This window comes from Castor canadensis, chromosome 9 (genome assembly GCF_047511655.1).
Source record: "Castor canadensis chromosome 9, mCasCan1.hap1v2, whole genome shotgun sequence".
NCBI lineage: Eukaryota > Metazoa > Chordata > Mammalia > Rodentia > Castoridae > Castor > Castor canadensis.
Window position 1 is genome coordinate 22,862,095 of NC_133394.1, and position 14,369 is coordinate 22,876,463.

Consider the following 14,369-nt stretch of genomic DNA (forward strand, 5'->3'; position numbering starts at 1 on the left):
AATGAGAAAAGCAAGGTACAGAAAAGAGTGAATGCATTTCCATTTTTGTAAAGCAATAATCTCAAAAACTTCATATGTATGCACAAACACACAAATGAGTGTGTATGAGTATATAAATTCCAAAAATATTTAGAATGACATATATAAAGTACTAAATGAAAGGAGAGGGATGAGTTGGAGAGAGGTGGGTGAGAGGGAGGTCACCAAAGGTGAGGGGATGCTGAATTAAAAAAAAATCTCACTAGGTACATACTTATGTAAAATATGTTCATGTCTATGTATAAACATTTTTAAGAATGGAAAACTATACATCAAGGCATATGGATAGATTGTGTGTTGATATCATCTCTCACGAATAGGCCATATAACCTCAGGCTAATCACTTGCTCTTTCTGGACCCAAATTAGCTCATTGGCAAAATGGATTACATGGTTTCTAAGGACCATTTTATCTCCAACACTCAAGAATCCTACTTCTTTGCATATGATACATAATATAACAAATAATGCAATCTTAACTCAGGCTACAAAGTGTAAAAATAAGGCAAAGTCAAATCTGGCTGGACCCAGAGACTGAAAATACATCATTTTATATTTTGGCTTGATGTTATTTGTGGATCCACTGTCATGTGAAATCTAATGATAAATCAAACTTAATTTCTCTTGAAAACCAGTTTATCCGTCTAACTTCATTATTCACATTACTGCGTGGACTAGTTCTCCATCCCCTATCTTGACTTTTTTCTGCTTATTCAAGTCACTTCTCCAAGTTTCTATTGTATTTTTCCTTACTAGAGTTTTCTGTTGCCATCACTTGCTGTGCCTCATTTGGGTTATCATATCTTTCCTCCCACTGTCTGCCCTCCTCATCCTCAAAAAGTCCACCAATCTTCAATGCCCTGCTTAAATTCTATTTCCTTTTGGAAGCCTTCAAATCATAGTGTATTTAAAAAAAAAAAACTCTCACAAGTTGGTTGCCTTAGTCTTTTGTACTGTGATTTTCACGCACTGTTTTGAACCATTGTTACTTGTATAAACGCCCTATTTCTCCACAAATACTGCCAGCCCCAGGAGAGCAGGAGGAAATTGATTGATTCTTTTCTGCTCACTCCATGAGATATAGTCAATGTTCTGGTTTTGTGCAAAAAAAGTTGTCGATCGATCCTGTTTCCTTCCAAAATGGCCATTATTAAAGCCCTCCAAACTAATAGGAAATTTCAACCCATGACATGAAATAGTACTGAGAACACAATTAAAAAGGAGCATTGTTTTGGGAAGTAACAAAATAGTGGTGCCTTATTTATTAAATTTCGTGTCTCTGTAATCTAGATTTAAGCAATTAAAACCAAGAACACTGGACACCTGTTAAGGAAAGCTGTTAGGTCTCATAAAGCCAGGAGAACAGCATGTCTCTGGGATTTTATGCCTGGAGCCAAGAAATCCGGTTTGCCAAGTAGAACTGTAAAATAAGAACAGCTCACAAAGTTCAGCAACTGAAAGTTGAAAGACTTCAACGAAGACACTTCCATCAAATTCTCAGAAGTCACTGTGTTTACTTCCATTTCGCACACACAACTGAGTGCATTATTTTCACTTGGAAAGCTTGTTTTCTTCTATTTGCTTTGCTAATAGAAGGGAAGTTATCCATCAATTCAAGAATCAAGAAGAAAACTCCAGATTGCTTGGCTAACACCTGTTAACTTGAAATCTCTTGGTTTATTAGTAGATAAGAAATCAACACTGCTCTCAAACACAGCTGCTCTAAGAATACAGGGAGACTCTCCCAAACACTGAAATGACTCCCCACTGTCTTCTGCTCTCTCCCACCAAATGGCAGACATCTATTGTCTTCAATGCGTCAGACAAATGGAACATTTTAAAAGAGCAAATCCTTGGTGGCTTAGAGTAAGAAGGACAAGTCGTTATCACCAATGAGATTCCAGTATGATACCATTTAATAACTTCCAAAAATGAGGTTGCAGACAGGTAGCCTCTAGATTGAATGAATCTCTTTGGCAGACGGTGTGCATGTATGTGTGTCTGTCTCTCCTGTGTGGTTTTTCCTTCCCTTGACCTTTCCTCCTCTCTACTTTCACCTTTCCCTTTCTCTTGTTTCTTTCTTTCTTTCTTGAATTGAATAGGTATTTCATAAAAATCCAGATCTCTCCCTTACTTCCATTTCAAAATCAGATGGTTTGAATTTCCAGACGGCAAAAACTAGATAGCATGAGAAGGAATGTCCCTCTTGATAGGCAGAATCTCATTTTCCAAGTGTCTCATGCCCCAGTGTCTCTTATGACTAGTTGACATTAGGAAAGTACTATGTGAGCTGAATTTGAGGGTCTTATACTGTTGACACAGTAGATTTCCCAGCCCAGTTTCCTGTTCCCCAAGAGCAACCTAACTTTGTATTTGAGAACTGAGACTCTCAGGCAGCCTCCCTGGATTAGAATCTCAATTCCACTTCCTAGCACTATCAGGCTGTGCTTGGGCAAATGACAATCTCTCAGATTCATCATTTAGAACAAATAACATTTTGGCACTTATTAAGTACCATGTTAAGTTTCATCAGGACTATTGTGATAAGTGTCAAGACTATCACAACAGGGGAGAGCGAGGAGACTTAAATCCAAATGCAGATGGGAATATGCAGAAATTTATAGTCAAGAAGTAGGTTGAGGGAGTCAGTAGATGGAAAGCTACTAATAGGGTAGGGTTAAATGTTATCCACCTTTGACAGGGAAGGAAACTGAGGCCCAGTTATTAAGTAACCCAGTCAATGCTGAATAATTATAATTCCTATTGAACTGATGTAATGAATACCCATGCTCGTGTCATTTCTATTAACTGTAACTCCAGAAAGAAGATGGAATGACAGAAAAAGTTAAATTTATCTACTTATCTATCATCTACTCTCTCTCTGTCTGTCTCTCTCTGTCTCTCTCTGTCTTTTTCCCCCCAGAGGAATGGATGCCTTATTTTTGCAAGTGGTTCTTAACTCATGGGCAGCCTAGACAGCAATGGCATTAACAGTGACTACAATGTCACTCATCACTGGTCACTTTCTGAAAAGCCCAGCTTGTTGAAAGCTGATACCACCAGTGTCTGAAAATTGTGGGTTCCATTGCTATCCCATGCTGCCTATTTTCATAACAGACACCCATGCTTAGTAAGACAAACAGCAGGGAAACTCAGCCCTTTGTAACTTTCTCCAAAGCTGTGCTGGAGGGAAGAGCATTAGGCAGAAAAAATGGAGGGCAGTTGGGCAGCCCCAGACCAGCAGGATGCTGATGTCCTGCAGGTCATGATGGTCACACTGTGGGCAGTGATAACCTTTGCCCACTTTGGAACTGTTGCATTGCTAGGCAGAGTTCCAGGATGGCATCATGACTCTTCGGTGATGTCAAAGCCATGTTACGGGGACCTCAGGGAGCACTCATTTCCAGCCCTCTGATAGCTGGCCTTAGCCTTCAGATGACTGAGGCCAACCCTTTAAGAGGAGTGAGGCAAGAGGTAAGAGGCTACTAGTACCAATCCTCAAGAGAAGGGTAAAGAAAGAAGTTACCGGATGCCCTGTTCTCTCCAGTGTTATTGCTGCATTTAACCAAAAGCCTTTGACTCAACCATCTGCACTTGGAGCCCAGGAGATCCTGCTAGGGCAGGACTGCAAGGAGATGTGATTCAATATTAAGAAACGCCCACAGGTGGGAAAAGCACTTCCTTCTTTCTCTCTAAAGATCACTCCCTGGGAACTAAGAGCTCTGTAAATGGAAAACGGTTTCTTTCCTTCCATCTGTGGCTAAGGCAAATCCAAGTCTGAAGAGCTGAAGAGAAAAGAGGGTGCTTTGCCTCTAACAGTGTCATGTGCACTTTCAAAATAAAATGGTTGCTTTAATAAAAGGTGCATGAGAAGTGATCTGTGTCTTTTCTTTTGATTCATTTCTTTTGTTCAACACTGTCTAGAAAAGTGAGAGCATGGCTTGATTGACATCTCTCTGAATACCAAATATAAGCAGGGTTGCACAAAAACCAGGAAGTTAAAAAGGGGGCTTTAAGGAGCATGAAGACCCCAAATATCCTCCCTCTTTTGTCAAATACAACTTGAACAGACAGATTCTAAATTTCCCAAGGGATTAGAATTACTCGGCACAGCAGGTACTTATTTGTCACTTCCTATATTCCAGACACTGTTCTCTGTGGAACTCATTGAACTCTCAGAACAACTACAGGAGCTGGTCCTACTCTGAGCTCCACTTTGCAGATCTGGGGTCTCAGATCAGACTTAAACCTAAACCCTCTGGCTCTGAAGTCTGCATCATTGTCCAGTTTTACGAAGTGGAAGGAGAGGAATTTTTGGTGAAGCCAACTCAGTAACTGGGGCAGGAAGCATGATAGGACAAGAGTGGAGATAGAGAACACTACTGAAAGTTGTGGAGAACACAGAGCCTTCAAGTGTGTCATCAGTTTGAGCTAACAGAGGTAAAGAAGACAATCCAGAAAGTTCTGTTCTTCATAATGGTTAATCCAATATGGACAGTTTGAAGGACACAGCCTCTTTTGAGAAGAAATGAAAAGTACAGCCTTTGTCTCTAGACACACACATTTGCATGCACACATATGTGGGTTGGTAGGTAATTTTAGGGGTTCACGCCAGCTATTGAAAAAGGAAAAAATCCTTTCCCACTACCTTTCTAGGTTCTCCAAATGGGGCCCTGTAAATTGGACTGATGAAGATAAATTATCAAGAGAAAAGCATACCCACTTCTCTGATACAAATTTTGTATGACACAGGAGACTTTATAAAGAAATGAAGCAGAAATGGGTAAGCCTGAGCGTTTTTATAGTAGGCTTGGTGAAAAGTGGACAGTCATGCTGGGAAAAGAACATGAGTAAGAGTGGGAAACTGAGAGAACTTGGAAAGGCTCATTCCTTAGATTCTACTTGGACCCCCTTGGTCTTGGAGAAAGGGATGCGCGTTCATCCTGGATTGGGAGCGAACCCCTCATATGAGGGTCTTAGGACCTACTTCATGAGAGAGAAGAGGAGGTCACAGAGTCCTTCCTACACTTTCCACATCTCAGATCTCTCCAGCCTAAAGCAGTCTCTGGGCCAGGGAATAATATTATGGGGTAGTGTGTTCTCATCCCTCTCACGAGAAACCTTTGCAAGACTGTACTTTTTTTCTTTCAAGCATCAGAAAAATGTCATTAAATGGAATTTAGTGCCTCAAAGAGTCGTGATAGTGCTTAAGTGACTAACAGAAGTTAAACACTTAGCGTGGCGCTTAGACTATGAGAGATAAGCAGTCATGAGTTATTGTTTAAATAATGATCATTTCGGCATGGTTTACCTATGAAGGTGGGAACTACACAATACACTTTTTTTAGTCCACCTTAAATGGTTCAACATTTAAATAAGTTTTTTATATGTTTTTTTCAACCTCCAGACTAAAGCCTCTCAGTTAAAGAAGTGACACAATAATGAGTTCTAGTCTTTTTAGATCTGGTGAGAACTGTAGACATTTGTGGCCTTTTTCAGCAAAATCAGGGGCTCTGATTTTAGTAACCTTAAGAAATTAATCTCTCAGGGGGTAGTGGAGTGGCTCAAGTGGTAAGAGCACCTGACTAGCAAGTGTGAGGCTTTGAGTTCAAGCCTCAGTGCTGCCAAAAAGGAAAAAATAACTTCTCCATATTCCTACCTGTGTAGATAATTCATGGTTAAATATTAAGTTGGTATCTATACACAATGGAACTTTATGCAGCCATGAAGAAGAACGAAATGTTATCATTCACTGGTAAATGGATGGAATTGGAGAACATCATTCTGAGTGAGGCTAGCCTGGCCCAAAAGACCAAAAATCGTATGTTCTCCCTCATATGTGGACATTAGATCAAGGGCAAACACAACAAGGGGATTGGACTTTGAGCACATGATAAAAGCCAGAGCACACAAGGGAGGGGTGAGGATAGGTAAGACACCTAAAAAACTAGCTAGCATTTGTTGCCCTCAATGCAGAGAAACTAAAGCAGGTACCTTAAAGCAACTGAGGCCAATAGGAAAAGGGGACCAGGAACTAGAGAAAAGGTTAGATCAAAAAGAATTAACCTAGAAGGTAACACACACGCACAGGAAATCAATGTGAGTCAATGCCCTGTATGGCTATCCTTATCTCAACCAGCAAAAACCCTTGGTCCTTCCTATTATTGCTTACACTCTCTCTTCAACAAAATTAGAGATAAGGGCAAAATAGTTTCTGCCAGGTATTGAGGGGATGAGGGGGTTAGGGAGGGGGTTGGGGGAGAGGGAGAGGTTGGGGGAAGAGGGAGGGGGTGGGGGCAGGGGGGAGAAATGACCCAAGCATTGTATGCATATATGAATAATAATAATAAAAAAATTAAGTTGGTTTTTCAAGAGCTGGGGTGTGATTCAAATGGTAGAATACCTGCCTAGTAAGTGCAGGCCCTGAGTTCAAATCCCTGGGCCACCCAAAAAAAAAAAAAAAAGAAAAATGAAGTTTGCTAGATGTGGTGGTGCATAGCTTTAATCCAAGAACTTGGAAGTCTGAGGCAGGAAGATTGTGAGTTCAAGGCCAACCTGGGCTACATAGCAAGATACTGTCTCAAAATTAAATAAAAATAAATAAAATAAAATCACTGCATTAAAAAAGTTATTTTTTCAAAATGCTTAGATTTATTTTTTTAAATTTCAGCTGTTTTCAGTGAGAGTTAAAATATTTAGGTTTTGTTATCTCTACCTTCTTTACTCCAGCTGACATCATTGACTTGGTTTGCCTGGCAGATACTTAAATTTCAATTTTTCTCTTCTTTTGCAACTCAGCTTTGGAGGACTTCAATTGCAAGCTTATTTTAATTGCAAAGAGCATGCAACAAGATCTCAGGGCTACCTGCTGGTTAAATACCAAGCTGATAGAAGTCAATTTAGCACTTCTGCATTTGCATTTTTTTTGCATTTGCATTTTAAACTCCAGTGTTCAATATGATCAAGGTTGCACTGCATCTCAATTTTCTGCAGGATATATTTAGCATAAGGAAAGCACCACCCAGACTTAGGAACAAGTATTCTTGTCCTAGCTTGGTCCTCCCCCAACCTTCCTGATGCTCCTGCCTTTTCCCTGGTTACCCATTCCCCTGACTGGCCCTGCCTCCACTCTGCCTGCTTTCCTTCCAAGAATCCCTGCATTTCCACCTCAGTGGGAGACCCCATGCTTCCCCACAGCAGGATGAAAGCTTATTAAATATTCCTGCTTTTAGGTCATGTCAAGTACCAGTGAAGAGACTCTCCTCTGGTTCCCACACTTGGGTCTTTAATAACATTGAATGATGGGCAAGTGTCTGTGTGTCATACCTGCAGGGTGTTGGGAATAGATGAGAGAAGAGAGACCTGAATGTGGCTCTTCTGTTCCTAGAGAACACAGAAGTCCGAGAAAAGGAAAGTTGGAAAGGCGATTCCTTCAGTCTTCCTGTCGTTGGGCTGTCCTTCTGCTGTTTGTGTCTAAGAGAATTTGGGGTGTTCTGCTTTTGAGAATGAACAGGTTTCTTTGCTGGAGTCAGGATCTTTGGGTTTGGTCTGTGAGTTGTGATTTACAGATTGAGAGAGAGAGAGAGAGAGAGAGAGAGAGAGAGATTGAATCAAAGAATCTGTCACTTTCCTGGTTTATAGTATATAAACACTAACTTAGGCATCATGAGTACGGTGAAGTTTTGTTTTTCCCCTCCAAGGAGATTTCAATCATTTGAGGAGACAAGACAAATTCAATCAAAAGCTTAAGTGAGCATGATAGTCTATAGTTAAGTGCCTCAGGGCTGTGGTGATAAACTCCACTTTACAGACATTCAAATCAGGGAGACAGCAAATACTCCTAACTCAGTTGACATCCCCTTGCAAAACTATTCTGTGGGTTAGAAAAACTGCCTGTGTGAGTATAAAGAAAAATGGACATTTAAAATTAAGAGAAAGGAGAAGCAATTAAGGGTAAAAAAGAAAGTCTTTGATTAAGCATACAATAATCCCTAAAGCCACACTGAGATAATCAGGAAGTACTGTTAACATCCATTCATTCATTTAATAAGCTGAGTGCCTTCTTTGTGTCCGAGATTCAAGATACAAATATAAATAAGACTGATATGTTCATGTTTTTGAGGGGCTCACACTTCCTACAAATCATGAAATAGAATTCAAGTGTTTTGAAAGAAAAAAAGTCAAATGAAAGCTACAGAAGAGGATTCTTCATTTAATTCAGCACATAGGTTAGAATGGAGAATCCTAAGCATTGTAAGAGATACTTAATGCAGAGGAAATAAGTGCTTATCTAGGTTAGTTTCTCCCCTTGGCACTATGGACATTTTGTGTCAGCTGCTTCTTTGTGAAAAGAGGAGGGGCTTTGTTCTATGCAAGTAGCATGCTTAGTGGCGTCCCAGCCGCTACTCACTACTGCCCTTGCCCCCTGTTGTACCAATTAAAAATGGCTGCAGACGTTGTCATGTGACTCTGGTGCTTAGGGTTGGGGTGGGGTGGCAAACTTGTCCTAGTTGGGAACTATGAATCTAATCCAGGAGGTGAAAAGAAACTTCCTTAGAATGAATACCTGTGAGTTGATGTAAGAGGACTTACTCCAGAGGAATAAGACTTAATGAATCATACAAGTGTTTGCTCTCAAGTCAAAGATGGTGCTCTGATATCCTGCTTATGACAATGCAAATTAGTACAGCCCCTGTAGGGAACAGTTTGGCAATATTTATCAAAAAATATGAGGCCACAGTCAGCTGCCAGTGGCTCACATCTGTAATCGTAGCTACTTGGGAGACTAAGATTGGGAGGATCATGGTTGGAGGCCAGCCAGGGTAAATAGTTTATGAGAACTCTCTCTAAAATAACCAGAGCAAAATGGACTAGAGGTGTGGTTCAAATGGTAGAGAGCCTGCTTTGCAAGCATGAAGCCCTAAATTCAAACTCTAATCCCACCAAAACACCCCAACAACAAAAAGAACAACCAAAAAGCAAGGCCATATACACTTTGGCTTAGCAATTCAACCCTTATGGAAAACCGCCAATGGATAGATGCACAAGGTTATTCAGTGCATCAAATAACAAAAAATTAGAAGCAACCTACATGTCCATTAATAGAAATCATCATTATTATGATTTGTGGTACTAAGTTTCAAACTGAGAGTGCTAAGCAAGCACTCTACCACTTGAGCCACTCCACCAGCCCAGTTATATAAATTATGGTACCGCCATACAATGAAATATTAAGCAGCAATATTTAATAATGAGGAATCTATAAATTGATGTGGAATGATCTCCAAAATACATATTAAAATAGCAACAAAAACAAAACAAAAAACGTAACGACAATAAAAAAGTTTTCAAGATGAAGAGAAGTATATTAAGCATGCTACCATTCACATTAAAAAGGGGAAAAGGAATAACTTTGATGATGTATACATAAAATATTCTTTGCAAGGATACATAAATTCTGATTAGAGAAGGGGAATTGGATACCTGGGGGATAGGATGGGTGAAAGATGTTCCACTCAATATTGTCTATTCAAAAATAATAAAAAATTTTCAAAGCCAGTGCTCCTCAGTGAGGCAAAATAAACTGAAATTCTTCCGTTAGCAATGGTGAGTTTGTGCTGTCCTAACCTTCAACCCTTGCCCTCTGCTCTCTCTGTGCAGAGAAGTCAGTCTGACCATGCACCTACTTAAAGGAAAAATTTTCTTATCTATCTTGGTTATTTCCAATCTTCAAGCTAGGCAATGTAAGTAGTTTTCAAAGTCAATCTTGTGTAAAGTTATTTCTATTAAGCCAGAAAACAGAGGTTTACTTAAGTTACTTTTCCCAGACTGTCTGACTCTGGTTTATCATAAGATCCTCCCCCACTTTCTATTTCTGGCAGCTCTTGTATTTGGTCTTCAAATCATATATTTCTCACACAGCAAATCCAGAGATTAACTAAAGTCAAACTCTGAAATTGGGCCAAAATTTTATTGGAAGTGATTATGAAAAAAAATCATTTATTATTTTTCTGTCTATATTTTGGAAATTGACTAAATGTTTAGATACAAAATTTGGAAAATATATTTTAATTGCCAGTTATTAAATCCACCTGACAAAGATTGATCACTAAAAAAAAAATGTTGCTATTGTATTCAGGGTGAGACAGCTGTTAAAGATGGGAAAATAATTGTAAACACTTGTCATTAAGTGTTAATTAGGATTGCTTTGTTCACTGTAACATAATTGAAGTAGAAAATTAGTGAGGGTTTACTATGAGTGTATGTAAAAAAGATGTTACAGGAAGACAGGCAGCGAGTCCATTCTCGAAGAAAACACCTGGCCCTATTTTAAAAGGTTAGTGAATAATGCAAAGTCAAAAGTTATAAGATAAAAGAAAAATATTAGGAATATATGTATCGCTTTTATAATTCCTTTTGATAAGTTATATCAGTTAAGTTGTGATGCTTTAGGCTGCAAGAAATACATATGTAACATGATATGTAGAGAATATGGAAATTATACATACTTACTAAAGATAGTAGGAGGGAATATGCTAAAATATTAATGGGTTAATATGTAGTGGGATCACAAGTGATATTTAAAATTTTACCATTTATAATTTAAAACTGAAAATAGTCATATTTCAGCTGTGTAAAGTGTAGCAAAAATGTAAGAAAAAAATGAGAATGGGGGCATAAGATTTCAACAAATAAAGCCCTATCACCCAGAACTTCTCATTTTGCAATTCATGTTCATTCTTTGAGTTTTCCCCTTGTTAATTCATGCAAACTGGAAAGGAGGTTCTTCTCTGGAGTTGTACTTGTGGATCCTGTTTTTTCTCAGTGCACTTTCTGGATTTTGTGATACTATACCAACTCTTTACTTAGCTAAATTTGCTCTGCACATGAATCCCAAGTATAAAATGAGACTCCACTAGACACCTGGGCAGAAGTCTGGGGTACAACCTGTCTATCTGAGGTGGTCTGACATGTTTCTGCTTCACAGTGTGTAACCAGTTTTAGCCAGTTTGCTGCCACCCTGACATGGAGGTATGTGGTGGGTCTGGTTCAACAGCATCAAAATGCCTTTGCTAGGAGTTGCTTATCACTGTTCTTTGCTGGCCCTTGGCATTCTTTCCTATCTGGGCCCCAGTCACTCTCAGGCTTCTAGTTCAGGTCATGTAGATGTCACAATTATTTCTTTTTTTATTTCTGATTTGGGGAAGTATTCTCTCTTCTTTCTGTTTTTTATTGTCTATAAATTCTACGTGCATTTAAGTTAGACCTTGAGTTATGGGGGAAGACCCCAATGGTACAGTGAGGTGGACTTCAAAGAAACCATCAAAGAGAGGTGCAGGTTGGGGGAAGTGGGAGATATACCGTTTATTCAGGGGAGGGTGGCTTGTCCTGAAGTTTTAAACATACTGTACTCACAGGCAAGGGTGTTATTAAAAATAATACATGCCTGAGTGCACCTGACTTTTTGATGTCAATGGTAAAATGTTCAATTTTGACGGGTATGTAGTTACACGAAAGTGGCTATTATTATTGGGATGTAAAGCCAGTGTGTTAGGCTGAGTAAGATGGAAAGCCTTCCTGGCTTTGTTCACAAACTGTTTTTTTTTGGTAGACAATAGGAAGCTACTAATGATTTTCCAACACACCAGTGAAATAATTAGGAAGCTTATGGAGAAAGCAGATTTAAAACTGACTACTACAGAGGAATCAACAGGGAAAGAGATAATTTATGAGGTTATTGCCACAATAGAGGTAAGGAGGAATCCCTTAATGGTGTTGGTAGGAAAATAAAGAGAAAAGGGGGTGTGCAAACTATTACCGTGGGGTGCCAGTGGCAATATGTCCTGACTGGTGGCACATAGGAAGCAGGGATAGGAAAAGAATCAAAGTGGGTCCCAAGATTTCAAGCAGTGTTAATTAGAAAGATTGCAAAGATGATTACATACCAGGAACAAGGACAGTCTAGAAGACATACATAAGTGGCAATGCTGAGGGTGAGTGGACAGTGTAGAAGGGGAAACTTTGGCCACTATTATCTCTGTGACCACTCCATGACTTTTAACTCACTCCAAATTAATATATATAGTCCAATAAAAATAGTGACTAGTATATTGTGTTGGCTTTCCTTCTGGCTAGGTTGGTCCCACAATTCCCTTTCATGTTGTAATTTTGGGCCTTTTGCTAAGGTCCCTAAGTGGTAGAGGCTACAACAACAGGCCTACAGACCTGAGTGTGGTGGAGCTGGCTCACAGAACTCAGGGTGTTTATCTCTTCTCAGCTCCACTGTCAGTGACATCATGAAGTTAACCTGAACTTGACCATCGTGGGAATATTTACACCATGGAAACTCACAAACTCTTTTTTTTCCCCCCATAGAACCAGTTGTTAAATATTTTTACCTTTGCTGAAGAATTGGCTATGAAAACAAGAAAAACATAGGTGTTTTATGTGAGCCCTTGAATGACTGTAAAGTTTAAGGATATCAATTGGAAGGAGAAAAAGGAGGAGCAAACAGTGTTTTGAGGTATTCTTGATGTTCGTTGCTATCCAGGTGAGTGAAAGGAAACAAGTAGTTTGCAGAAACTGGGATTTGGTGCATCCCAGCATAGACATGCATCTTAAAAGTGGCAAAGAAGGAGGAGACAAAAACATTTCAAAGGGTACCATGCTCAGGGATAGCTGGTCAGGCTGCGAAGCTGGAAGGCTCAGTAGTGTGATGGGCGCCATGTGCTGGTCTAGACAACGCTTGAGAGTGGACACCTGTCCTGCAGGCTAGCAGTGCGCACGACAGGAATCATCTCATCGGGCATGTACCAGGCTACAGAGGCTCTTACGTTTAGAGATTCTACAAGCATTGTCTTATCGAAAGCCCATAAAATCCTAGGAGGCAGTACTCATTTAACTCATATTTTATAGCTTATTGAACTGAAGCTCAGCATAGTTAATTTGCCAAAAGTCAAATAGCCAATAAACGATAGTGCTGACAACAGAGCCTTCATTCTCTATCTAAAATTATTGTATAATAATTGTACAAAGGGGTTTTATTGTGATATTTCCATACAAGCAAAAAATGTACTTTGATCAAATTCACACCTTCTACTGTTGCTTCTTTTTGCCCTTCCCACTTTCTTAACCAGTTTTAATGGGTTTCATTATTCTTTTCATACAAGCATTAAATACTCCCCCTACCCTTCTGTGTCACTGTCTCCTCTCACTCTTCGCCCTTCCACTGGCTCCCCTCTCCAAATAGTCCCTGTTTTACACTCATGCCATTCTTTTGCTTTTGGTCTGGAGTCCACAGATAAGAGAGAACATGTTGCATTTGTCTTTCTCAGTCTGAGAGCCTACTTTCCTTATCAGCTCATTGACATGCCTCCAGGATAGGAACAGCAGGTTCAAAGAGCACTTGACATGGACTGAGGGCAGTGAAGAAAGAGGTTTGGGCAAATGGTTAAAACAATGGTATGAACCAGCAGTGGAAAGAAAAAGATGTGGATGCAGTATGTCCATATTAGCCCATTTTCTGTCACTGTAACAAAATACCTGAGTATATCAACTTAAAGGAGGAAATATTTATTTTGGCTGTTTTAGAGGTTTCAGTTTATGGCCACTCGGCTCTGTTGCTTCTGGATAAATGCATGGTGAGGCAGAACATTATGGCAGAAAGCATGTGTTGAAGCAAAGTGGCTTGCCTCATAGTGGACAGGAGACAGAGAAAGAGAGGGAGATGAAGGATTCAGGGACAAGATATGCCCCTTAAAGGCCTGCCCCCAGTGACCTATCTCCTTCAAGTATGCCTCACCTCCTAATAGCTCATTTAGCTATGAACTCATCAATGGCTAACCCACTGGTGAAAAGATTAGCACTCTCATGATCAATAGTGCTACCAGCTGGGGACAAGGCCATCAGCACATGAGCCTTTTGGAGGACACTTCATATCCAAACTATAACCATCTTTTGAAGACAGAATTTGCAGGACATAGACTCTGCACTAGACTTAATATTTATGTCCCTCCAAAACTTCTATGTTGAAACCTAATTCTCAATGTGATAGTTTTTGGATGAGGGGCCTTTGGAAAGTGTTTAGATCATGAGGGCACAGCTCTTATGAATGGGATTATTGCCCTTATAAAAAAGACCCCAAGTGCTCTCAATCTCCTGCCATAAGAGGACACAGCAAGAAGACAGCCATCAATGAACCAGGAAGTGGACCCTCATCAGCCCATTCTAGTTCCTCATCAAAGTCATACTGGGCCCTTGATCTTGGCCTTCTCAGCTTCCAGAGCAGTGAGGAATAATAATTTCTGCTTTCTGTAAAGCACCAAGTCTACA

The 14,369-nt window shown here is 39.8% G+C and overlaps 1 protein-coding gene across 4 annotated transcripts in view; it reads right to left on the reverse strand.

Annotated features, from left to right (window-relative positions):
* Gprin3 (GPRIN family member 3) overlaps window positions 1-14,369 on the reverse strand; it is a 65,715-nt gene that overhangs the window by 11,486 nt on the left and 39,860 nt on the right. For 2 of the 4 annotated variants that reach the window (XM_074041358.1, XM_074041357.1), the window contains one exon: window positions 7,365-7,586. The exons of the other annotated variants lie outside the window; for them this stretch is intronic. The gene's annotated coding sequence lies outside the window, so the exon portion shown is untranslated. The remainder of the gene's footprint in view (window positions 1-7,364; window positions 7,587-14,369) is intronic. 4 annotated transcript variants of the gene reach the window in all.